This window comes from Manis pentadactyla, chromosome 10 (assembly GCF_030020395.1).
Source record: "Manis pentadactyla isolate mManPen7 chromosome 10, mManPen7.hap1, whole genome shotgun sequence".
In the NCBI taxonomy this organism is placed as follows: Eukaryota; Metazoa; Chordata; class Mammalia; order Pholidota; family Manidae; genus Manis; species Manis pentadactyla.
This window is the reverse complement of record NC_080028.1, coordinates 49,329,212-49,353,202: the sequence shown is the minus strand read 5'-3', so window position 1 is coordinate 49,353,202 and position 23,991 is coordinate 49,329,212. Positions and strand designations below refer to the sequence as shown.

Sequence of the window (23,991 nt, the reverse complement as noted above, 5' to 3'; positions counted from 1 at the left end):
ATTAAAGAGAGGGATAAATGAAGGAATGGAATCCTTAAGGTAAACCAAGACGTCAAGGCAAAAGAACAAGCAGATTTGAGAAAGAATAAAATGAAATGTCTAGAGATGAAACATACAGCCATTGACCTTGTCAGGGCCACACAGCGGATGACACGCACTAACTAGGAATCCGTGCCCCTCAGAACTGAGACGGGAGCATGACTGAGGCGCAGCCTGGTGCTTCGCTCTGGATCTGTCACCACGTTCATGCTGAGGCCAGGCTTCCGGCAGCCGATCCCGCTGCTGGCTGAGTGTTCTAACCTTGCGAGTCTCAGGACTGCTCAGATGAGTGACTTTACTGCACCTCCCACCAGCCTGGCTGGAACTTTCTTAGGCAACTTAAGACCCTGCTGCCCCAGCCACCATGCCCTCCTTCCCCATTTCCTTCCGAGGCGTCAGACCTGCCTCACAGGGCGCAGCCTCCCCTTCCTCCAGCTCCCTCCCTTTCTTCTTCACCAGCAGGTCCCTCAATGAATGTCTTGCAACCTAATCTCACCTTGATGTCTGCTTCCCAGGGGATCCAAACAAATGCAGAACAAGATCTGAAATGGAGATCTTAGAAAAATGGTCCTCAGGGCAAAACTGTGATATAAACTATCATCTAAAAGGGCAAAAATAAAACATTTTAGTAAAACAAACAAGACATCATAGACCCTTGCTAATGCAGTTCAGAAGCAAGAACATTGAACCCAACATGAAAGAATGGGTTTCAGAATCACTGGTGACAAATATGGGAATATTTAAAATGAGAAATATAAAAACAGCTACAACAAGTGATGTAATTAATGAGATTTTTTAAAAAAACAACAACCCAAAATACTAGGTCATAATAGCATAAAAGATGGGCAAATACGTAGTTATGGCATTCTGTAGAAGACCTTTTTTATTATTCAGGATAGGATAGAGGCATTCGAATAAATTTATCTTTCTTAAGTAAGAATAAAAAAATAGGATTTCTTATAAATATGCCAGTTTGAATATGTGTGGTTAGCATCACTTATTCTGCAAATCCCATTAAAATGGCAGTAAATGAATAAGAAAGAAATAAGCCCACAGGAAAAAAGAAAACAAGAGGTGGTGACAGTGGACAGCCGGTGTTTAAAATATAACTGGCAACAAAAAGTGTAGGAACTGGAAGTAGATTAAAGCAGGGAAGAAGGAAATGCAAGGACATTTAGTGCGTGAAACCGGTAAGAAGCAATCTGGTTCACGCAGGAAAGGCTGAGGAACTGGAGGCAGCAGGTTTTGCAGAAAGGGGGAAGGTGGGGTTAGGGAATGGGTACAGTAGGGTTGGCTGAAAAAAAGCATAAAAAGCTTGAATCTCAACGCACCTGTGTGCTGCAAACAAGGACAATCCCTTCCCTCACCACAGCAAGAAATCAAGAGAAAGTTTATTTTTTGAAGAAGCTGAGCTAGAGAAGTCCCAGTGTTGGGGATGCGGGAAATAACTAAGGGCAGAGGTGAGGTGCTAAACTGTAAAAAGGCAGTTAAGTTCTGCAGGCTCCCACACTCAGAACCCAAGCCAGGCTGATACATACTCTCAGATAGAAGGTGCAGACTCCTCTCTCTGCTGAAACTGACCAGCCTAAGAGAACACAGGCAACACCACTATGGATCCTCTATCATTTGGTCATCAACAAAGAGACATACAGATTCCAGTTAGCTTTCAAGGGCCTTGCTCTTCAAAATGAATAGACAGCCAATAACCACCAGACCTTAGAGGAAAACCTCCAACATGAAAGAAAGAAAAATAATTGAATAAACAGAAAAAGAAAAAGGAACTTGGAAGATGGAGCAAATACTTATATATAACTATGATTAATATTCTATGAAATATAAAAGTCATTACATCCTTGAAATAATAATAAGGATCATCATTGAAAAATTAAAGAATAAAAAAGACTTTGGAGAGCTTTTGGGTTTCAGAAACAAAAACATTAACAGAGCATTTGGAATACAAAGTTCAAGAAATAGTCCAGAAATAGAACAAAAAACTAACAAATCAGCAATAGGGGAAAAAGGATAAGAAAATTAAAGGACCAGTTCAAGAGCTCTAATATCCAAATAATAGTTTCAGAAAAAGGGAATAAAGGAAAATGTCAAAGACATATGAGAAATTTGTGAGGACCAAAGACCATGGGACTCCAGACCAGAGACGCCCCACTGAATGCACAGCAGAATGACTGGGGGGAAAGTCTGTTACCCATGCACACCACTATGAGATTTCAGAAAGGAGTGATTAAGGGACAAAGAGAAAAGTTTCAAGGAAAAATCACAGAATCAGACAGAGAATGTCATTGCACTTGACAACAGACACATTGGAATACATGAGGCAATGAGAAAGTTTAAGGTATAATGATTATCAGTGTAGAACTTCATGCTCCTATACCCACCCAAGTAATCACATGTGAGAGCGGGGTAAATATATATTACAGACATGTGGAATAAATAGATATTTTAGACAAAAATTTCTGAGAAAAGTTTGTCTCCCAGGCACCTGCTTTTTAGGAATTAGCAGAGGGATTCTCTCAAAACATGCGGGTGCACTAAAAAATGAGAACTCATGGGGTGCTGAGGGTAGGAAAGGCAATATAGACGTCCTGGGATAATTGTAAAGAGGAAAAATATACCATAACAGTAACTCAATAGACAGTATCCAAAATAACACATTTTAAAAATAGCATACAAATGTTATTGAGAAATCTGAAGATACTTGGAAGAGCTAAAAGTCTTGCTTCAGGGGGGTGGGATTTCAGAGTAGGTAGGCTGGGCCTGCTTCTTTTCATCAGAAGCCAAAAGATAAAGGCTTTAATTTTTCTAAACTCCTTGTTATCTAAGCAGATTAACTTGTTTAAGTGTACCTACAAAGTCTAGAAAATAAAGTCAGTGTGGGTGGCAGTCAGTGAAGTAGAAAAAAGGAAATATGGAAATTTTGATTAATTGAAAATTAGAAAAAAACATTGAAAAATCATTAAAATAAAAGCACAAACTAAGGTCATAGAAGAAAATCTAAAATATAAATAAATATAATAAAATGGATTAAATGTGTCAGAGAAAAGCTAAACAGTCTCATATTGAATGAAATATCAAAAGCCAGCCCTGGCTGTTTAGAAGAGACATGCTTCATGAATACAGATGCAGGAAGATAGATATTTAAGACAGATAGAAAGTGACTATCATTAGATTAATGTCAAACCAAATAGGCTACAGAGCAAAAGATTTATTAGGAACAACTAATTCTTACATATGGATAAAATAATTTACCTGGAAGCTGTAATTCTGAATCCATATGAGCCTAACAATGTAGCCTCAAACTATATAAAGAAAAATTGAAAGAATTTCAAGGAAAAGGGAAAAATATCAAAAGTTGGGAAAAGCATAATACATTTTAAAATGTAATTAACGGCCTTGTGCTAACATACATGAGTGTGTGTGTGCTTGTGTCTAGATATAGGTATAGATATGGATAAAGATACACATGTGTGTCTTTACATAGGATTTATTTAACTATCAAGCTGGTTATTGTAAAATAAAAGGAGAAACCAGCTAATCCTTCAGCTTCTAAGGACTCTGCCCCTGAATATAATCTTGACCAGTTCAGCTTTTCTAGTTACTTAATAAAGATCTAATCTAGTCTGATATAAATAGCTATACATTCTCCCAATTTTGGATGATTCTCTTTCTGCCATTTGGCTATCAGGGATTCAAAGACCATCTTGGGGAGACAGGATGGGATCAGCTTTTCTCTGCTTCTTGGTAGATGTCCTTCTTGGCTTCCTAGCTGTGTTTTGGCTGATGGGGAGAGAAGGAGGGACATAAATGGGGATTGGAAAGAAAATAATGTTTGAGGGTAAGAAGATTTGCTTTGTATGCCACACCCAAATTCAGCTTCTATTTTTTAAGAGATACATCTCTGAATTTTTGTTTTGTTTTGTTGTTTTTGTTTTTTATTTTGGTGTCATTAATCTACAATTACATGAGGAGCATTATGTTTACTAGACTCCCCACTTCACCAAGTCCCCCCCACATACCACATTACAGTCACTGTCCATCAGCGTAGTAAGATGCTGTAGAATCACTACTTGTCTTCTCTGTGTTGTACAGCCCTCCCTGTGCTCTCCCCCCACATTATACATGCTAATAAATCTGTGACTTTTTAAAAAAAGACTTACTATTATTGATAGCTTATACATCCCCAGCTTGACCACTAACTTCCAGCAGTCTAGCTACAGCTCTTCCGTTGCAGCCACGTTACCCCATGTTACATGTGCTAATCGTAATGCCCCATATTCCCCTTCTCTTTTTTTTTAAGTACTGTAATTTTGGAAATTTGAACTTACAACCTTGGCAGAACATTTCTACTAACTGAAGGTATTGATACCTAAGCCATTTTAAACTATTAATTAAAAAGTTTTGGACAACTAATACTACTATCATCCCAGTATGAAATAGTGTGGTGATTGAGAGAAGAGGCAAATATTTCAATATATTTTCTTGGAAAAACACAGTGGGAGACAAAGGGCTCTCGGGAAAAGCAGTAGTAACAGTAATTAGTCGTCTCACAAAACAAAATTTTGTTTTTTATATAACTGGAATGTCACCTGAATTTTGGGTTAAATGGAGACAAGTTATTTTCAAACATTTTCATTCATTAACTTGACCACATATATTACTAGATTTCTGTTGTAATGGAAATCATGTACGCATTTTGTTTTTTTCTTATATGTCAGAATAACCAATATTGGTGATTTGGTTACTCAAAGAATTAACATTTTGTGGTAACAGGAGAAACTCAATCATGGGTTTTTTTCTTGAATATGAAGAATTTTATTCCATTTTCTCTACCTACTAGTATATTATGTAAGCTGTGTAGTCTCCTATCAAATAAAAATAACCCCAAGGGGAATTACTGTTCCAATTTAAATGCTTTTTTAAAGAAGTTTACAATGAAAATGTGTAGTTCACTTTTATTTTCTCATCTCTTCTATAAAAAGTAATCAGTTCCTTTACATGGTCTATCTATTTTTTACATAGGATGTAGGGAAAGTCTCACTTTTTAAATTCTTTATTCTTGATGAAACTCAGTGTAGTAAAACAAAGCTTATTATAAATAGTAAAATAAAACAGCATAGTAGAACAAAACTTATTCTTTTATTCATCACAATCTAAAATAGCATTCCCATTTATTAATGATTATATTATCTTAGGACGTAGAACATTTGCAACCAGAAAAGAAAAACAAAAAGTACAAATGAAAACAAGATTAGGAATTTCTAGAACAGCTATTATAAATTCCATATTTAGTGCTCAGGTTAGTTAAATACATTTTAATTTAGAGCCTATTATGAATGTAGATAAATAGATTTCCACTGCCAGAGAACATGCTGTTCTATGGGACACAGCAACAAACATGAATCTGTGTATGATATATATATGCTACACCAGTGTTATAATCAAAGAGTTGTAGGGACCTAGAGAAGAGATTGATTATTTTAATTACTTACAGGACTTAGGGAAGAGTTTATTGAACATGGGGGGTGGGGGGCGCTGAGTTGCCACTTGAAGAATAAGTATGATTTTACTTAGGAAAAGGCAGTCTAGGTAAATAGAGCTTTCCAAGAACAAAGCATTAGGTCTGAAAGTGCATGGTGTGATTTGAAAGCCCTGTTCAGTACTCTGCTCCTATTACAGGGTTTAGTACATTGAACTTATCCAGTTACCTGTTTCCTTTTTTGAAAAGAGGATGTCGTCTTTCTATCTCCAGTGCATTATAATGGACTAATTGGAATAATGCAGACATTCAGCAAGTATTTCTTCAGTGAATTAATATCCTGGCTGGAATATGGAATGAATGGAAGAAGATAGTGCTACAGTGGTAGATGAGATTACTGTTCAAAGCCTTTTAGGAAATGTGGATGACAAAAGTTTTTGAATATTCATGTGCTATTTTCTAGAGAGATAAATTTGGAGGAGCATGGAGGCACGATAACCAGGTAGGAAGCAATGACTGACATTTTTCCTGCATTAAGGAGACATTTATTAAACCTATCTTTTTGGAAGGTAATACGCCATGTGATTCATTGTTTTTGCTCTGCAAAAATCTTGCACTGTTAGAGAAAGGAACTACTATTCACAAATTTTAAAGACAGGTAAATTATGATAGGGGTTTTGAAAATTTTAAAAGAGCAAGAACTTGCTTCTAGCAAGTAACCAGGGAAGATTTATTGGAAAAAGTGACAATTTAATTAAAAAGTACTTAATATTACTGTTTTACCAAATTGAGATGATTTTCATGATTTTCTTTAATTGAATCTCAATTAGTTAGCAAAGATACTATTTTATACAAGTTCACATCACAGACTTAAATGTTTATAACACTAAGAGGCTCGATTTCCGATGTAAGAACACTGTTGCTCATAAATAATAATTTTAGTTATTAATTATTGAGCACCTACCCTGTGCCACACCCTTTACTGCAGCCCGTGTGTGTGTGCGTGCATGCGTGCACACACACATAGTTATGGTTCAGCACCAATTTACTGATGTGGAAACAGGACATAAGGGATAATTACTGTGCCCAAAGTTACACTTCTAGAGCTTGGCAAAGCCAGAATTCAATCCAAATCTATCTGTATCTATAGCCCATATTCTTAGTACTCTACTAATCTAATTACTAAGTATTATGTGCACAATTTTATCAAGAATAAGTATTATAAAGAAATGTGCTGCTGCATTGTAATTTTAACGATCACTTAATTTAAAAGTGAAAGTGATAGTGAAATACTATAGTATATCATCATTGTCTCTTGGGGGGGAAAAAAACAAGATTTCTTTATAATTTTGACCTAATTAGAATCGGTGGGCCTTCTAAAGATAGAGACTACCTCAATATCCCTAAAGGTGCATAAAAGTGCATTTAACATTTAGAAATAAAATCCGGAAGCTAAATATCTGAAGTAATTCCCTTGGGACCATGGATTAGTAGCAATGATTAGGTTTCAAAAAGCCATTTAGTCCTTGCCAAATTTGGTACTATATTTTAAACAAATTTGAATGTAACATGATCCTAGTATTAACTGACATAGGATCTTTAAACTGCTAACACATGGACATATAATTAAGAAATGAGTATGGATTTTATTGTCATATATGCCCTTGAAAAAAGATAGCTGGAAAATTGAAGATTCTAGAGAAAATACTTTTAAGGAGTTAGAACTGCAATAACAAATTGTTTGAGTTTCTTAAAATTTTGAAAGGTCCAAGTCCAGGTCTCTGCCTACAAAACAAAATGCCATATGTGTAAAACTACACTTTAGAATCATGCATCAGAGGAATTATAAATATTTTAATAAACACAAATATTAACATGGTGATTTATAACCTTAGGTAAAACCTAGAATTGAAATTAAGTCCAGTTAATATTAAAAGTACTGATACTAGCTTTCTACCTCTACTATTTCATTTAGAATCCATTTTTTTAAGGCAGCATTTCAAAGGAATGAACACTGCATGTCAGAGAGCCCTTTCATTTTTAGACTGTTTATGTTCACATTGTACATTCTTAAAATTCTTTTCAAAATTGAACACCAAATGCTTGTGTTCATAATAAAAAGTAATAAAGTCCCACAGTTTAGGTACTTGCAGGTGGGCCTTCATGGCTGCTAAGAGATGAAGGCCCTCAGTAGAGTCTGGACTACTTCACCTCCACTTTTCTAGGGCCTGAAAAAGTCTATGTCCTGCCAAAGTGTTCCTCCTCCTCCCCTCCCCACCTCTTCCCCCTTGTCCCCTCCCCCTCCTCCCCCTTCCCCTCCCCCCTTCTCCCCTCCCCCCTTCACCCCCTCCCCCTTCCTCCCTCTCCCCCTCCTCCCCCTCCCGCTCCTCCTAATAGTTTGACTTACATGAAAGAAGTCCTGAGGTCAGTAACAAAATCAAAGGTGACTAGCTATTACATTCTCATCTCTAGAGCCACTTTGCTCCTAGACTTTTAAGTGAGAAAGTTGCCAGAACTCCTGTGGTCAAGGTGTTTAAAAAAAGCTACTGACAAGTTGTGTCCACAAAGGATATTTGCTTTCCCAGCTTCTGGTAGGAGGGTAGACGTTGGTGAATCAATCAGGAAATGCTGCATTCCTCTCCACCCAAAGGCTGGTGCTCAGAAGAGGAGAAGGCAGTTGGATGCGTTCCAGGGAAACGCCACTGAAGGATTTCTGCGGGAGCTGCTTACCTCTGAACACTTACCTGGAAGCACAAGATAAGATTCTAGAGAAAAATGGAGCTTTGATATAGTTACATTCATGTGTATATGTCAAACAAGAAATAATAACACAGCATCAACAATAAAAGCAATAGTTAAAAGTTATCAACTAGTTTTCCTTGAATCTTTCCTTACCCCCAGCACCAAGCTAGCAGATAAAGTTTGTATTTTTGCCTGAGAGGATATTGGAGTTCAAGTGGGTGAAAGCAGAAATAATACGCAAGAAATTACTTAGTAGCTTGAGCATTTGGAAAGCAACCAAAACAGAAGGAATACACTTTCCAAGAGAAATGAAATCAAATTGTAATGCTGACCAAGCCTGCAGCTTGGCAGCATCCTGAAAAGACATAAAATTGTTGAGAGTCTGACTACAGAAGGTGTCTGCTGAACCTAGATTCCGGGGTTCTCAGTCTCAAAGATGACCCTGCCCCGCGTGTGGCACAGAATCGGTGAGCAACCTCGGTGCAGGAGCTGTTTATGGCTGGCTTGGGCTATTAGTGTGCAGGCAGCGGCCACTGTTGTCCAGCGATTAGAGGGCCTGCTCTCATTTTCTGTGGTGGCTTAAGCATCCCAGATCCTTATACACTCCAATGATGAATGAGACTAAATCCCCATAAATCCAGGCAGGAAGGAGGGCTCAGAATGAGATGAATTTTATTTATAGAAAAAGAAAGAATAGATACTTTTCTACATCTATATTAATTGATCAAAACTCACTCCTACTATGTATGGGACCATACTGAGGGTCACTAGGAATTCATGTGTGGAGCACGGCTGCATCAAGGGAGGCTGCCCTAGAATCACAGCCAATCAATTCCTCTTGGAAAAAATCCTTAAACCTATTAAGGAAATGGTCATAGAAATGGGTGTGGATTTGAAGTGACTTTGATTTGGGCAATATATTGTGATGATATTGAGTAATTCTACATACTGCTTTTAAATCCCCAGTTACTGCCTTGGTGGCAAAAGGAAGAAAGAAAAATGCAGTCTTGTTAGACTTTGACAGGATTTATTTCTCTGTCAGTCCGATGAGAATTTCCAGAAAGGAAAGAACCTGAAAAGTGGTTTCAGGCTGTTATTCTTGAACTCTGAATAAAAACAAAAAACAAACACACTAAACAGCTAAATACACGTATTCTTCCAGGAGAGGAAGGCACACACAAAACCAAACAGCTTGTGAGAAGTTAGGTGTGAGTGTGGACGTCAGAGAGGAAGACTCCTACGCTTCCTTGGCTCAGCGTCCTACTGTCAGATACTAGCAGTGAAACTGGAGAGAACCCTCTCAAAATGAGATTGAGCAGCAAGGTTTTTTTGGAATACGTTGGCCTGCAAGGTCCCGTGGGACGTCCGGAAGGGGAAGGCCTGCAGGCAGCAAGGACGTGAGTCTAGGACCCAGATGGCAGAGCCTCCTCACCGCTTTTGGGGAAGTAAAGAATGGCAGAAATCCCTCGCGGACCTCGGGCTGTGTGGTGGCATGAGAAGGTATGGCTTAGCAGCAAGAATCTTCTACTAGAATTAGGGGATCTGATTCACTGAGCGGCCGTGGGAAATACACTCTCTGTCCCAGGGTCTCACTACCTTCCAGTGTGTGTTCTAGACCAGATGTGTTCAAATGGATTTGCACGGAATCTTACGGTGTGTGGTGGAACTACAGGTCCGCTTGACCCATCTTGCTTCTATTTAAGTGGTTGTCTTTAGAAAAATTGGTTTCATTTATTCTTTGCCTCATAAAACTACATTTGGGAAGGGGAGAATTTCTTAATTAAACAACAGCAATGAAGACTGAAAACCAGAGGCCCCCCAGTGCTGCCTCGGGGCTTCTCCGGCTCCAGCATCCGTGGCGCCATTGCCCTCATTTCTCTCTCAGGCTTAGACCACGGCCAGTGTGATCAAATGCTTCACTCTGATTTGAGAAAAAGATAATTTACCCCATCAGGAAAACTTCTCAAGAGTATTTCATTCTAGTATCCATATTTCAAATGCTGATGAAGCATTGAAATGAAATGAAGCATTGAACAATGGGTGAGTTGAAAGTTTCAAATTTCAAAATGGCAGAAATAAAAATTACAGAATTTTATATAAAAGAAGGTGAATTGGAAAATGGAAAGCATCAATGAGAGAGATACACCTTAAAAAATCAGAAACAAATGAAATCAGGTACTTTGGGATCATCTGAAATTGGAAAATGTGGTTTGGGTCAAAATTCTGTTACTCAGGAGCTGTTTGCTTTGGAGAATTTGCTTAACTCCTCCAGTCTCTGAGTTTGGCCTTTGTAAATTAACTCTGTCTTAATTCTATATTAACTCCATCTTCTGGAGAGCTGATATGAGAATCACATGAGATAATTGGGGGGTTGGGGAAGTGTGAAGTACTTGGAAATCACTGGGACTGTATTACTGAAAAAACATTAGTTATGTGGATGGACAGAAATATAGATATGGGTGCAGGGGAATGTGTTAAAATGTCATGATTATAATCTTAAAAGGCATAGAACAGTATGCTAAAATCAGGATTTTTTACATTGTAAAGAAATGTCCTTGTTGCTTCTACTTCAACTTTCATATTCCCTTAATACCCTTTATCCGTGTCATTTTAATGTTTATTTCCATTTACTACACATAATTTTTCATTACTTCTTGAATATAGTATGCCATATGTACCATTTTAATGTTTATTTCCACTTACCACACCTATAATTTTATTTGTTCTTAAATATAGCTATGTCACTGTATTTGCTGAGGGATCAGAAGATTTATTATTCAAATGTGTTTTGGTAGATAAGTTTTTAGGTGTAACTGTTCCTACAGCCTATAAATCAAGATAATAAGGAAGCTTTCCTTGACAAAGTAAATATCCTAGTTTGGGTTGACAGCCAATCATCACTGAGCAGGTCAATTTTAATGAGGATGGGATCCTGCCCTGTGTATGTGCACGTGTGTGTATATATGGTGTGTGTTTGACAGACTGCTCTGTCTCTCTCTCTGGACTTCATGCTCAGAGCGCCCACCTGTACCTCCCTCATCTGTCACCGCCATGCAGAGCATCACCACTTTTACCATCCTTGTCCTGGCGGCCACTACCTGGACTGTCTCTCTTTCTGGTGAGTTAGGATTCCTTTTCGAAGCCTTTATGTTAACTGCAATTTATTCAGCCTTCAGTAATTAGAGAATGCTAAAGTCAGCAGAAAATGTAGAAGTTATCTACTTGGAGTGGTCTGGTTAACAAAGTGGGGTTGGGCCAGACCTTTGGGAGAAGACAGGCCCAGGAGAAGAATAAAAGGGCGATGGGCTCCCTCCTTGGTTCCTGGTCAGGATGGCTCAGCTTCCTGACTTGCCTTTCAGAAGAAGCAAAGTTGCCCTTTATGCAGCTTTGAGACTATGACACAACCCTACCTAGGGTGCACCCACAGAACTCCTGGATACCTGTGAAGCTCTTTCTCCAAAGACCAGGGATTTGCCCCATTTTTAAAAAGAGTCAGGCTCACAGAGATCTATGTCTTCATCCTGAGTTGGCCCTGAGTAAACAGTGAACTCTTAGGCCTGGGCAAGGGATGTCAGGAGATAGTTAATTTTGAACAATGAATTCAGCTTTGCTTTTCTAACTGTGGAATTTGTTCTTTCTCCAATTCTTTCTCTCCAATTGCATCTCATTCCACTCTTCTGGTGATTAAGCCGTAGGGAAAGAGGTGAGTGAAACCTTCTCTGTGTGTAAAAATGAAATCAGCGAATGTATATATGGAGCTGTGAAAATAGTGAAACCGGCTCACAGCTGAAGTAATTCCTCAGGAGGTAAAACTGTTAACTGTTCCCGCTCTACTTCTTCTGCTGGTGTTTCTTTCTTTAAAGGCGGTAAAAGACATCTTGCAAAAGTAGAACAGCAAATAAAGTGAACCTTTACCTTTGAGTAGCATTTTAAACTTTTCTGAGTATTTTTCACGTTCATTATTTCACTGGACTCTTGCAGTAACCCTAAAAAGAGAGATTAATATTTCCTTTTTAAATAGCTAATTCTCATTTTATTTAAGGAGTTGTAGGTCTGAGTTATCCATGTAGCACGGCATGTGGCACATAAGATCTTCTAGACATGTTAGTTGACAAATTGAAGAGGCGAGTACTTTTTCCCCACTCTTCTTTCTCTCTACCATCTTGATATGTGAATGACTACCGTACTGAAAAAGAGAACGTAGGGCATTATTTTTGTTTCAATTACAGGTGGACTGCTCCAAATACAAGAGAAGGCTCCAAGATCATATGCACAAAGGAGCTGCAACCAATTTGTGGCACAGATCAGAGAACTTATAGTAATGAATGTGTATTTTGCATGCTAAACCAGTAAGTATGGTACTCAATTTGGAGTGCCCCCCACTTCTTTTTAAAGATTGCAAAGTCCACATTGGCTGAAATCTTGGTTTTTAGAAACATGGCTTGAGAAGTCCTACTTTTTGTCATGTTCTTACAATAGTCTTAGGATATTGCTTTGTTAAAATAAAAAAATTAACTTAGCTGTATGTCTAAGAGGACATATGTACTTCTTTGTTCTCCAGCCAAATTCTCATTCATATTATACACTGTTCCTTCAGGCGTTAGTGTTACATAGAGACATTTTTATTCCCACATTACATTTAAGGAAGCTGGGTCTCAGGCAAGAATGTATCTTAATGAATGTTCCATGAACCTCCTGTGCTACATCTTTCTTAATACATAATGGGAGCTCAGAAGAGAGCAATCTCTATTTAAGCTGTTAGCCATAGACACTATTATAAGATTTGGACCTATTGTTCATACTCCAGAGGAAATCCATGTTGCTTCTCATGACTGTCTGGAAAAGTCTAAGGAAGAGACCAAAAATACAAATGAATGGTTGGAACCAGTTGGAATCCCCAGTACCACCAGCCCCACAAATGAAATATTAAGTCCTCACTGTAAACAACATCTCTGTTTTTAGGAGAACGAAAGAAGGGTTAGTACCAGCCATTCTAGAAATTTGAATTCACTACTGATGATTAGTGAAAGGAAGGGAGTGACACACAGCAGCAATTCACCGGAGAATTCCGCTTTATTAGGGAAAGGTGCTGGGTTATATAGGAAGGGGCATGAGCTGATTGAGGTGTCACTTCTACGGGGCTGGTGGCTATTGGCTAGGTGCTGGGATTAGGGGGGCGAGGGGTGATTGGGCTTCAGGTGGCGCTGGCGGGAACTGAGGACCCGGAAGAGAAGAAGGAAGTTCGCCATCTTATGGGTGGGGGCCCTTCATTCCCCCCTTTCTCCTCTATGGGGTTGTGGACGTTGCTTTCTTTCTGACTGCTTCCTGCTGAACGGGGGCGGAGAAGGGGATGAGGGCTTGAGGACTGGGAGGAAAGGGTGGATAGGACTCCCCACAGTAAGGACGAGTAGATGTGGACTTCTTCAGGTTGGAAATCAATGAAGGTTCCCTGTAACCATAGGTCGAGGACTTGTTGATTCTAATGGTGCCAAGAGGATACGGGTGCCAGAAGCCAGGCGTCTGCGGCCATTGTTTCCAGGAACAGTTTCCAGCGGAGAGAGGGGTCCATCTCAGCGTGTGGTGAGGAGGTTACGTGAGGGTGAGGGATCTTCTGTGGCTAAAAGCTGGTAGTTCCTGAGTAAAAGCTGGTTGAAACTGGTTGAAAGTTCGATTAGAGATTTTACCAACTTGGGATTTGATAAACTTTACAAGGCAAGAAGAGACAGGCGAGGAGAATGATTATTATAGGGCCTGCAATGGGCCAAAGCCAGGTAAGGAAGGGGTTTGTTAGTATTGAAGAGAATGGGTTGGAGGAGTAATACTGTGGGTACCAGGAGTTACCCATGTAGTGAATGGCACAAGACCAGTAGGGACATCCCCGTAGGTGTCTGGCCATCGCTTGCAACAGGCTTGTTTTTGGTCATAGAGGAAGCAGAGGTAGGGAGAATAAAGGTAGCTCCTAGTGAACACTTCGGTGGAGGGAGGAAAGTGGAGGTATAAAGGCTCGGAGCCGCCTTTCAGAGGGCAGTCTGATGTGGCAAGGAGGGCAGTAATTTTTGTTTGATGCTGTGTGTAAGTCTGTCTGACTTTGAATCGCCATACAAAGGAGGCTGGGGTGGTGGGGAAGACAATAGGAATGAGGAAAAAAAGCGAGAGAGAGCGAGGGAGCAGTAAAGGAGGAAAAAGTCATGATTCGGGTATGGATGGCAAAGGGGGTGAATGGGATTTTGGAGGAAAGAGGACAGTAAGGTCAGGAGTCTGGAGGGAGGGAGAGTCTGTAAACTTTTGTAGGTTAAGAGATCCTTTAGGTGATGTGGGGACAGAATGGTAAGGGGCGCCCTGAATGTCAGTTTATGAGCCTCCTTCTGCAAGAGCTGTCCAGTGGCTAATGCCCGTAGGCAGGGGGCCCATCCCCGAACTGCGGGGTCTAATTGCTTGGAAAGATAAGCTACTGGGGCAAAGGATGGGCCATAATATTGGCCTAGGACTCTTAGAGCTTGACTGGACCTCTCATGAATGTATAATGAGAAGGGCTTCGACAAATCAGGAAGATGGAGAGCTGGGGCTTCTACAAGGGCTCCATGGAGCTTAATGAAGGAGTGTCGGGGTGAGGAGGATAATGGTTCTTCAGGGGGACCCTTGCTGAGGTCATATAGGGGTCTTTCCAACAGGGAGAAGTTAGGGATCCATGCTCTAAAATACCCAGCCAGGCCTAGAAAGGAAAGGATTTCTGTCTTGGTTTTGGGAACGGACAGGTCAGAGAGGAGCTGTTTTCTGTAAAAAATCTTGGGAGGAGGGGTCCAGAGGGATAGGAAAAAAAATGCGTCCTTGAGATCTAGGACTGAGAAGTGGGAGGCCGAGGCAGGGATCCGCGATAAAAGGGTGTATGGATTTGGAACTAAGGGATGGATAGGGACAACGGCCATGTTGACGAGGCGAAGGTCTTGGACAAGGCGGAAAGATCCGTTGGTTTATTTAACAGCTAATATGGGGGTATTAAATGGGGAGTGAGTGGGTCTGAGGTAATTTTTGTTTAAAAGATCTTGAATGATGGGTTGAAGGCTTAGGAGGGCTGAAGTGGTTAGGGGGTATTGGGCCTGACAGATATACTGAGAGGGGTCACGTAATTTGATAGAGGCAGGAGGACATAGAGCCATGGAGGGGCTTGTAATGTCCCAAACTTTGGGATTTACAGGGTGTATGAGGGCGGAACTGGAGCTTTCATTGGGTAGAGGGGGGTCGTTGGCTATGAGGGCCATTAGAAAGGGAGTACTGGGGGCTGTGGGAGGGGATATAGTTATGGAAACATGGAGGAGAGAAAGGATGTCCCGTCTTAGTAAGGGGATGGGACACTGGGGCATAACCAGGAAGGAGTGGGAGAAATGTATGGGATTGTCCTGGATTGTGCATAAAGGGGGGGGGGGTTTAATGGGAAAATCTGTTTACCTCGTACCCCGACTATAGGAGTAATGGCAGGCGTGGTAGGGCCCCGGTATTCTCGCAAGACTGAGAAGGGCTCCTGTATCTAGGAGGAAGGAGATGGGGCGACCATCTACTATTAAAGTAACCCTGGGCTCCTGTTTGGTGATGGAAATGGTCGGGCGAGAAGCCCCCGGGCCCTGTCAATCTTCTGCCAGCCCCACTACGGCGGGCTTAGGATGGGGGTTGTTCGTCCAGCCTCCCCTTTGGGTGGCTGGGCAATCAGACCCCCAGTGGCCCTTTTTGTGGCATCTGGGGCATGGGGTGGTAGGAGATCTGGGGGAGGGGCATGCCCTTGACCAATGTCCTTCTTGTCCGCACTTGAAACAAGCTCCTGGTGCGGGGGGGCTTGTTTGTAGAAGGGCGCCCAGGTTGTGGTTTTATCTGCTGGGCCAACATTTGGAAATTGGCCTGATCAGCCTTTTGTTTACGGCATTCTTTCTCCTCCTCCCGGTTATGGAAGACTTTAAAGGCCACTGTTAGGATCTCAGTCTGTGGGGTAGCGAGGCCCTGTTCTAACTTTTTGAGTTTAGCTTTAATGTCGGGGTAGCTTTGAGCTAGGAAGTATGTCATAAGGACATGTCTCCCGTCAGGCGTTTCTGGGTCCAGGCTGGTATAGTGTAATAGGGCTTGAGTGAGTCTGTCTAAGAACTCGGAGGGAGCTTTTGAAAATTGACTACTTTACGAGCTGCCTTTTTCAGACCTGCTATTAAGCAGCAGGTGAAGATATCTCGAGAGCGGAGACCCACGGCGGTGGGGGACTGAAGGGTTCTGGCTCAGTCCGTGGGGGAGAAACAGGTGATGGGGGCAAAGATGGAGGAGGCTCCTGGGACTTAGAGGGGGGCTGAAAGGCTCAGGCTTGATCTGCAGGGGGGTGAGGTGGGGGAGGAGATGGTGGTGGAGGAAGGGGGAGGGGTTGTTGTAGAAGAGGAGGGGGAAGGGAGTGAACGGGAGGCTTCTGCAGGGGAGACGGCTTGCAGGCTAGGAGAACTTGGGGGGAGGCGAGAGGAGGAGGCAGAAAGCTTCGGTATAGGGAATCTCCTTCCAGTTTTTCAGGCGCTGGCAGTAGTTAAAGAGATCGTGAGTGATGCTAGGATCAAGAGCTCCCCCTGCGGGCCATTGGTTGTTATTGTCTAGGGGGTATGTCAGCCAATCTTGGGAGCAGTATTTGCGGAGAAGTTTTGGTTTTATATCAGGCGTCAGGGAGAGGGTGGCTAGATGCTTGAGCAGGCATTCAAGAGGTGAACTTTCAGGGAGGGATGAGGAGGCTCCCATGGTTAAAGGACAGAGAAGGAGACAAACAGGGGAAGACGAACGGAGACCCTCGGACTGGGAGCAGACTGCAAGGAGACAAAGGGCGTCCCCGATGACCCTTGGGGGTCTGCGGAAACTCGTATACGAGTCGGTTTCTTAGGAAGTGTGGGTCGTCACCCAGACTTCTCTAAGGAGGCAGAGTGCCGGAGTCTGAGGTACCTAGTACTAGGAGTTTTCGGCGGAAGGAATTTTCGGCAGAAGGAACGGAAGGAGGGGGTGGTGAAGGGAGCGTTCTCATCCGCAAAGGAGTCACCTCGTTTATGGCTGTTGGGGGAGGGGCCTGAGGGTCCGCTGCAGCCATGAAGGCCTAAGGCGGGGAGAGTTCCCTCCTCGTCCCCGAGCGTCAGGGCCTTGTTGGATGATCACGGTCAATGGCGCTGCGATAGCTCAGGGAAGAGCGGCCCGCTCCGGGGGAAAACTTACCCAAAGGCCAAAGAGGAGTGGTGAGTGTGAGGAGCCAGCGCCAGGAAAAGAGGACGAGGGCAAGCTGCTGCTGGTGTCGGGGGGAAGACGGGGCCCAGTTGGGGTGTCCCGTCTCCCGAGTTTCGGCACCAATGAAAGGAAAGGAGAAACACACAGCAGCAATTCACTGGAGAATTCTGTTTTATTAGGGAAAGGTGCTGGGTTATGTAGGAAGGGGCATGAGCTGATTGAGGTGTCACTTCTACGGGGCTGGTGGCTATTGGCTAGGTGTTGGGATTAGGGGGGAGAGGGGTGATTGGGCTTCAGGTGGCGCCGGCGGGAACCGAGGACCCGGAAGAGAAGCAGGAAGTTCGCCATCTTATGAGTGGGGGCCCTTCAATTAGAGGTTAAAATCATGGGATTGGTGTCAGAAATCTGGATTCGAATCCACATCACACTCAGTGGGTCCATGACATTAGGCAAATACTCAATAGGCAATTCCTTCATGCGCGCTTCAGTATTCCCATCTGTAAGGTAGAAATTGTAGTAGTGTCTGGAAGTCACTGTGTTAAACATGTCAAATCTTAGCTAAGCAGCTGACACAGAAATTAGCCTTTCTTCTTTTTTAATATATTGTTCCTTATTTTCTAGCCCCCCTGAAAATTTACAGTGAAGTGTAACAGCAAATGCCCTTCAGAATAATGCTTCTCAGGATATGCAGACTTATGCGCTAATAAAACTCATAAGAGATTACAACCTATGAGGTCTTACTCTTTACATTATCTAGAATCCTCTCATTAGGAGGCAGGAATCTGACAGAAAGGAGAAGTGACCCTAACAAACTTATCCAGACTGTACATGCCAGAGATGGATTTGAGCATATTTTCATATTTTCTTTTTCTTAACTGCAAAAGTGATTGCACACTATTTTGTCTCTGATTTTCATCTGACTCATGGGCTAATTTTTTAGAATTCCCATCCTCCTTTTAGTATGGATCTTATTTTCTTATATTTTCATGTGTTTATATATGATCATCCATCAAATATGTTACTGGTCAATATTACCCAATTAGACTATTAACTGGAACTCGTCATTTTAAGTCCAGGTCGGAAAAACACAGAATGACATATGAATGTATTTTGCTTTGTAGATTATGAAATATCAAATAACTGCATTACCCATTCAATAAAATCTTTTCTTCCAGAGGCAAAGGACTTCAAGCCAGAAAACTTCATGATGGTAAATGTGTAAGTGTACACAGAAATTTTATTTATTCTTAATATAAAACATTATAATAATTCCTCACTTTCATAGAGGAAAACTATTTTACAATATGTATTCTAGAAATTATCTATTATTATATATAGTCATAGATAAGACATTTGACTGGCCTAAACAGAAGACCTGAAGTAGAGTTAACTTGTTTACCCAAAGGAAGACTCCTTAAATTTCACTCATAGCCCTTAATTAGGGCAGGTGGGTACAATGTGGTTATTTTCTAACACTGCAGCCAATTAGTAGGTTAAGAAGAGGACATTAGGGACTCAGGGAATACTCTTATTCTTATAAAATAATTTATTTTTTGAAAAGCATGGAGAAAACTCAGGAGCAAATGTGGACACAATTTGGGGTAAAGAGCTCTGTGAATGGGATGTCAATAATTTTAATACAGTTTGAAATATGATTTAAGAGAATTGTAAACATGGGGTTGTGTTAGTAAAGACAGTTCATTTTAAGGAGGAACACCATGATAGGGGAGGGAGAGAAACACCATCATGAAACTGTTATAAAAGTGGCTAAACTGACTTTCCAGGAGAAATAGGAATCAGTCAGTCTGATGGATAAAGTGGGTAAGGTCATGCAAGACAGGAAATACACCATTAGCAAGTGCAGGGTTGTATAAGATCAGGAAATGCTCTTGGAACTTGGTCTTTAAGTTGAACTAAAGAAATAGGCACAACACATGGGACTGGAGAGACAAGCACGGGTCCTGAGGGAACTTTCTGTTGATGGGGAGTCAGTTAAGTATTTGAAAAACAAGATCTGATTTGAGTTTAAAGATGACTGGCATCACTGTGGAGGGTGAGTGACATCTCAGATAAGCACGGAGGCAATAAACTGGCAGACAATTACAGCTGTGTAGGCAAGACATGCTGAGGGCCTGAGTAAAGTGGATGACACTATGGCAAGGAGAGCACCAATTCAGAAATTAAGTGCAAGATAGAACGCACAGGATGTATTCTATTCATCATTTAGACACGGAGAATGAGTGAGAGGGAAGCCCTGACCTGGGCTGACCTACCTCCCTTGCTGCCACAAGATTCCCACCATTGTTGGGTCAGATTATGTAAGCTACAGAGGATCTGTCTTTTTGCATGTGGGACTTTGGAATACATGATCCCTCAAGGCCTTTGAAAAGCTCATTTTCTATGATTTAATTATTTGAGTTTTTACCCCCTGTTTTGGACTGAGACAGATTGAGAGTACCGAATACTCTGACATATGTACCTTGGAATACATGCCTTTCTGTGGACTGATGGACATGAATATCCCAACAAATGTTTGTTTTGCAATGCTGTTGTGTAAGTGCTGAATTCAATGTGTTATTTGCAGAAATAGCCTCTCCCACAGAGCCAAAAATCATCTTACCTAGTTGATAGGCTAGATGTTCCTACAAAGCATAAAGTAAGAGGATCCACTGATAATCATAATAGTTTACAAAAATAAGTAAAAAAGGAAGAGAAAGAGAGGGCAAGAGAAATAAAGAAAGTGGATAGTAGAAAGAAACTGAAGCTAGGGAAAGGAGAGACTTGATCAGTATCATAGTGTTATTAAGTGGAAGACAAATAAATTTTTTGGCTCCCAACGCTAGCTTTTCCTGACACACTGAATTTCTTTCCCACCACTCTGAAGGGCAGTAAGGACTTGCTCACCTTTCATGTTAGGCATTCGTTTTGATGGCTTGATCTAAGAATATGAAACTTTTGATAAAGTCTCCAAAGCCTTCTTTTCTTAAAAAAAGTGATTTCTCTTGTAGGAAGAGTCATGGTGCCATTTTTTTTGGCAAATTACAGACAGTGCTGAGTCACCCTGAGGCTGCAGGATGCATGTTCCCTTTGGGACATTCCATGCACAGAACTGGTTTCTCCAGGATGGCTGAGGTGGCAAATATGTGGACTTGACTCTTCAATAAAAGATTCTCAGCAGAAAACTGTCAGGCTTGTCTCTGGACGTGATTCTCTTCCTAAGGAGAATATCTATGGTGATTTTCCTAAACTACGAGTCACGTGGAAAGATACCCTCTCACTCTACACAAGTTGGGAGCTAGAGAGATTCCATACACACTGGGGAGAAGACTCTGCTCATTGCATTCCATTTTTTAAAAAAACTTAAAATGTTTCAGTAAACATGGGTCGAAGGATGTATTGACCATTAGTTTTGCTGGGGGATGAGTCTGTTCTCTGTTCATGTCCCCATCACAACAGAGAACTGAAGGACAGAGACACAGTAGTGAAGTGGAATCAAAGTTTTATCTGAATGCACTCCAAGGAAGGAGCAGGCCAGAGTTAAGGCAGACAAAGGCGGGTTTACTTGAATAAAGCAGAGAGGAAGGAAAACAGAGGGAGGAAGGAGAAGGTCATTGAACTCCTGCTCAGCACAGGGCACATCGCCTGCCAACTGATAAAGCCAGGATTGCCTGGCATCCAGAGTCTGCTTGAATCTGCATGGTGTGGGAGCTAAGTCCCTCCCACCCTAGGATCTGGGGGAGCCGCAGGGCACTGCATGGAGTGAGATTATGTTCTGAGAACTTCCCAATGGCAAAGAAAGGAGACTTTCAGGCAGGCTACCAAAGAGTGCGACTGTACAGCTGCGGTCCTGTTTGGCTCACCCAGGCCATGGTGAGCTGCAAGCCCAAATCAGAGCTCTCAGCAGCCCCTCCCTGCTTACCTGGAGCAGAATGGAGAGAGTGACACACTTGAAGAAAAGCGAGTTTTGGCAACCTCAGAAAGGGGGTGTGCTTAAGGGTTTAGGGTTTGGGATTTTTGTAGCGCCTTTTGGGTAAGGGTCAGCATAAGGCATGATGTATAGAGGTGATTCATAATTCCTTTTAAGTTTTGTCTTAAGAATAGGGTTATTTAGGTGACTGCATTGGTCCAGATACTGGCATCCTTTGTCCACATAGATTTATTTATACTTTGGAGGTCTGTCTCCTGCCCTGGTTACAAAGTTACTTGATTAAGTGGTTGGAAGAAGAGGAAAAAACAGCATATATGTTAAATTAAATAATAAGCTGGGCCTTTTTTCAGGCTTAGTAGATTTTACAATGTCACTATATAATTGGTACAATGAAGACATGGACTGTGCTCGGATATTTTTCTTTATCTGGGGAATATCCAGACAATTCTAAGTCACTCCTGGCCTTTGGAACTTCAGCTAATTAATTCATTAACTCTGTGAGTCCTTTCTGGCTCTCTGGTTTTATCTGGTTAATTCTTTGAGTCCCTTCTAGTGGGCTTTACTGCCTTTATTCTCTCCCTACCCAGCTCATGTCTATTTTTCTGTCTAACAGTATTACATTCTTATAATACTTTAGCTACACTGGTGAAAACTAGAAAATTCAGATTTGGAGAAAGATAGAGTGAAAATCCATAATACTAAAAACTAATCAGAACAGACCAGGAATACATATATACTTTATGCATCACTATTTAGAGGACCCAGTCACATAAGGGCATCTGCAAAAGAAGGCATCCTGTTGATCATGCTGGGGAAGAGATTAAAAACAGTGTGTGCTGACTAAATTTTGGAGTCACTAAAAAGGCTTGAAGAAAATTAAAGGTAGCTGGGAGAGACGAAGGTATATGCAGGTCTACAGAAGATAGAGAGATCAGAACTTTCCCATATCTGGAGATCCAGAGAGAGGACTCAGATCATTAATGTAATATGCAGATAAAGATATTTTGCTTTGGTTAAGAGAATTATTTTCTAATAGTGAGTAAATGAAACCTGAAGCTGACATTAGACTAAAAATACCAATCATAACTTGTAATTGTGTTTTTTTCTATTTAATCAAATGAGTCTTAATATTCATGTCTGATACCTTAATACACATATATTGTGAACCAAATAATTCATAATATAAAATATTCCTCATGGGCTTCAAAAAACTTCAGATTTTAGGTTAATGTCAAATAAATACTTTCTAAGTCAAAAATAGCAAGTAAAATTAAGATAGTAATTAGTTGTTAATAAAATAATAGTAAAGATGTGGTGTCACTGAATGAATAGAACAATTACTACACTTTTAGGAAAAAAATTTTTTAAATACTGGGAAAAATTTGTTTAGGCCAAAACAGTTCATTCAAATAAACTCACTTTATCAATTTATGGGTAAAAACCCAATATGTAATTATTGTGTAAATACATATACATTAAAAAATATAAGTTATATATGTAAATCTACCTTACAATTTTTAGATATAAATAAATTAAAATATTTTAATAATATCTCATGGAATATATGCTATTGTAAAAAACACATGATTTAAGGTTTGCTTAGAACAATTACGAACATTCATCAGCTGTGATGCAAATTGCAAGAGAAAGAAAAGACAAATTTTAGGACATGATTAAAATATGAAGCCATAAAACTGATTATTATTAATAAGAGCATGAACCAAAAATTAGACAATTAAGATAGTCAATAGTTCTCTATACTTTTAACTCTACAGTTTGGATTTTCACACTTATTAAAAAACTATTTTTCCCATGTATTAAAATACATTTTTCTAAAATATATCCAAATGTCTCCTTTTTAAATATCTTGAATAAATACCCTGTAAATTTTTGAATCAGTAATCACTTATTTTTTTGTGGGTAATAGACTCCCTTTTTAATTTTACTTTGCAACTTTTTAAATTGTGGTAAAACACATGTAACATAAAATTTACACTGTAGCTATTTTGAGTGTACAGTTCAGTAAGTATATTCACACTGCTGTGCAACCAATCTCCAGAACCCTTTCATCTTGCAAAACTGAAACTGTGCTCAGTGAACATTAACTCTCTGTTCTCCCCCATCCCCAGCCCTCGGCAACCATGAGTCTACTTTCTGTTTCTATGAATTTCACTACTCTAGGTACATTGTACACAGGGAATCATCACACAGTATGTGTTTTTTTGTGACTAGCTTATTTCATTTAGCATGATGTCCTTGGGTTCACCCATGTTGTGGTATTTTGTCAGAGTTTCCTTCTTTTAAGGCTGAGTAATATTCCACTGTATGTACAACATCTTGTTTATCCATTTATTCATCAACGGATGGATACCTAGGCTCCATTCACCTCTTGACTATTGTGAATAATGCTATTATGAACATGGGTGCACAAATATCTTGAGACCCTATTTTCAACTGTCTTGGGCATATATTCCTAAAAGTGGAATTGCTGGATTATATGGCAATTCTCTTTTAAAATATTGAGGAACCTCCACAGTTTTCCATAGTGGTTACACCATTTTATATT

General features: G+C 40.6%; 2 long non-coding RNA genes across 2 annotated transcripts in view; one reads left to right on the top strand and one right to left on the bottom strand.

Moving 5' to 3' along the window:
- Window positions 1-23,991, bottom strand: part of LOC130679085 (uncharacterized) — a 45,907-nt gene that overhangs the window by 4,530 nt on the left and 17,386 nt on the right. Inside the window, exons 3-4 of the long non-coding RNA XR_008992039.1 lie at window positions 7,938-8,274; window positions 536-640 (exon numbers count right to left, since the gene is read on the bottom strand). This is a non-coding gene — a long non-coding RNA (uncharacterized LOC130679085). The remainder of the gene's footprint in view (window positions 1-535; window positions 641-7,937; window positions 8,275-23,991) is intronic.
- On the top strand, window positions 11,980-20,672 carry LOC118909800 (uncharacterized). Its single transcript, XR_005023760.2, has 5 exons — window positions 11,980-12,078; window positions 12,502-12,621; window positions 18,673-18,715; window positions 19,945-20,050; window positions 20,506-20,672. It is a non-coding gene; the product is annotated as an uncharacterized LOC118909800 (long non-coding RNA).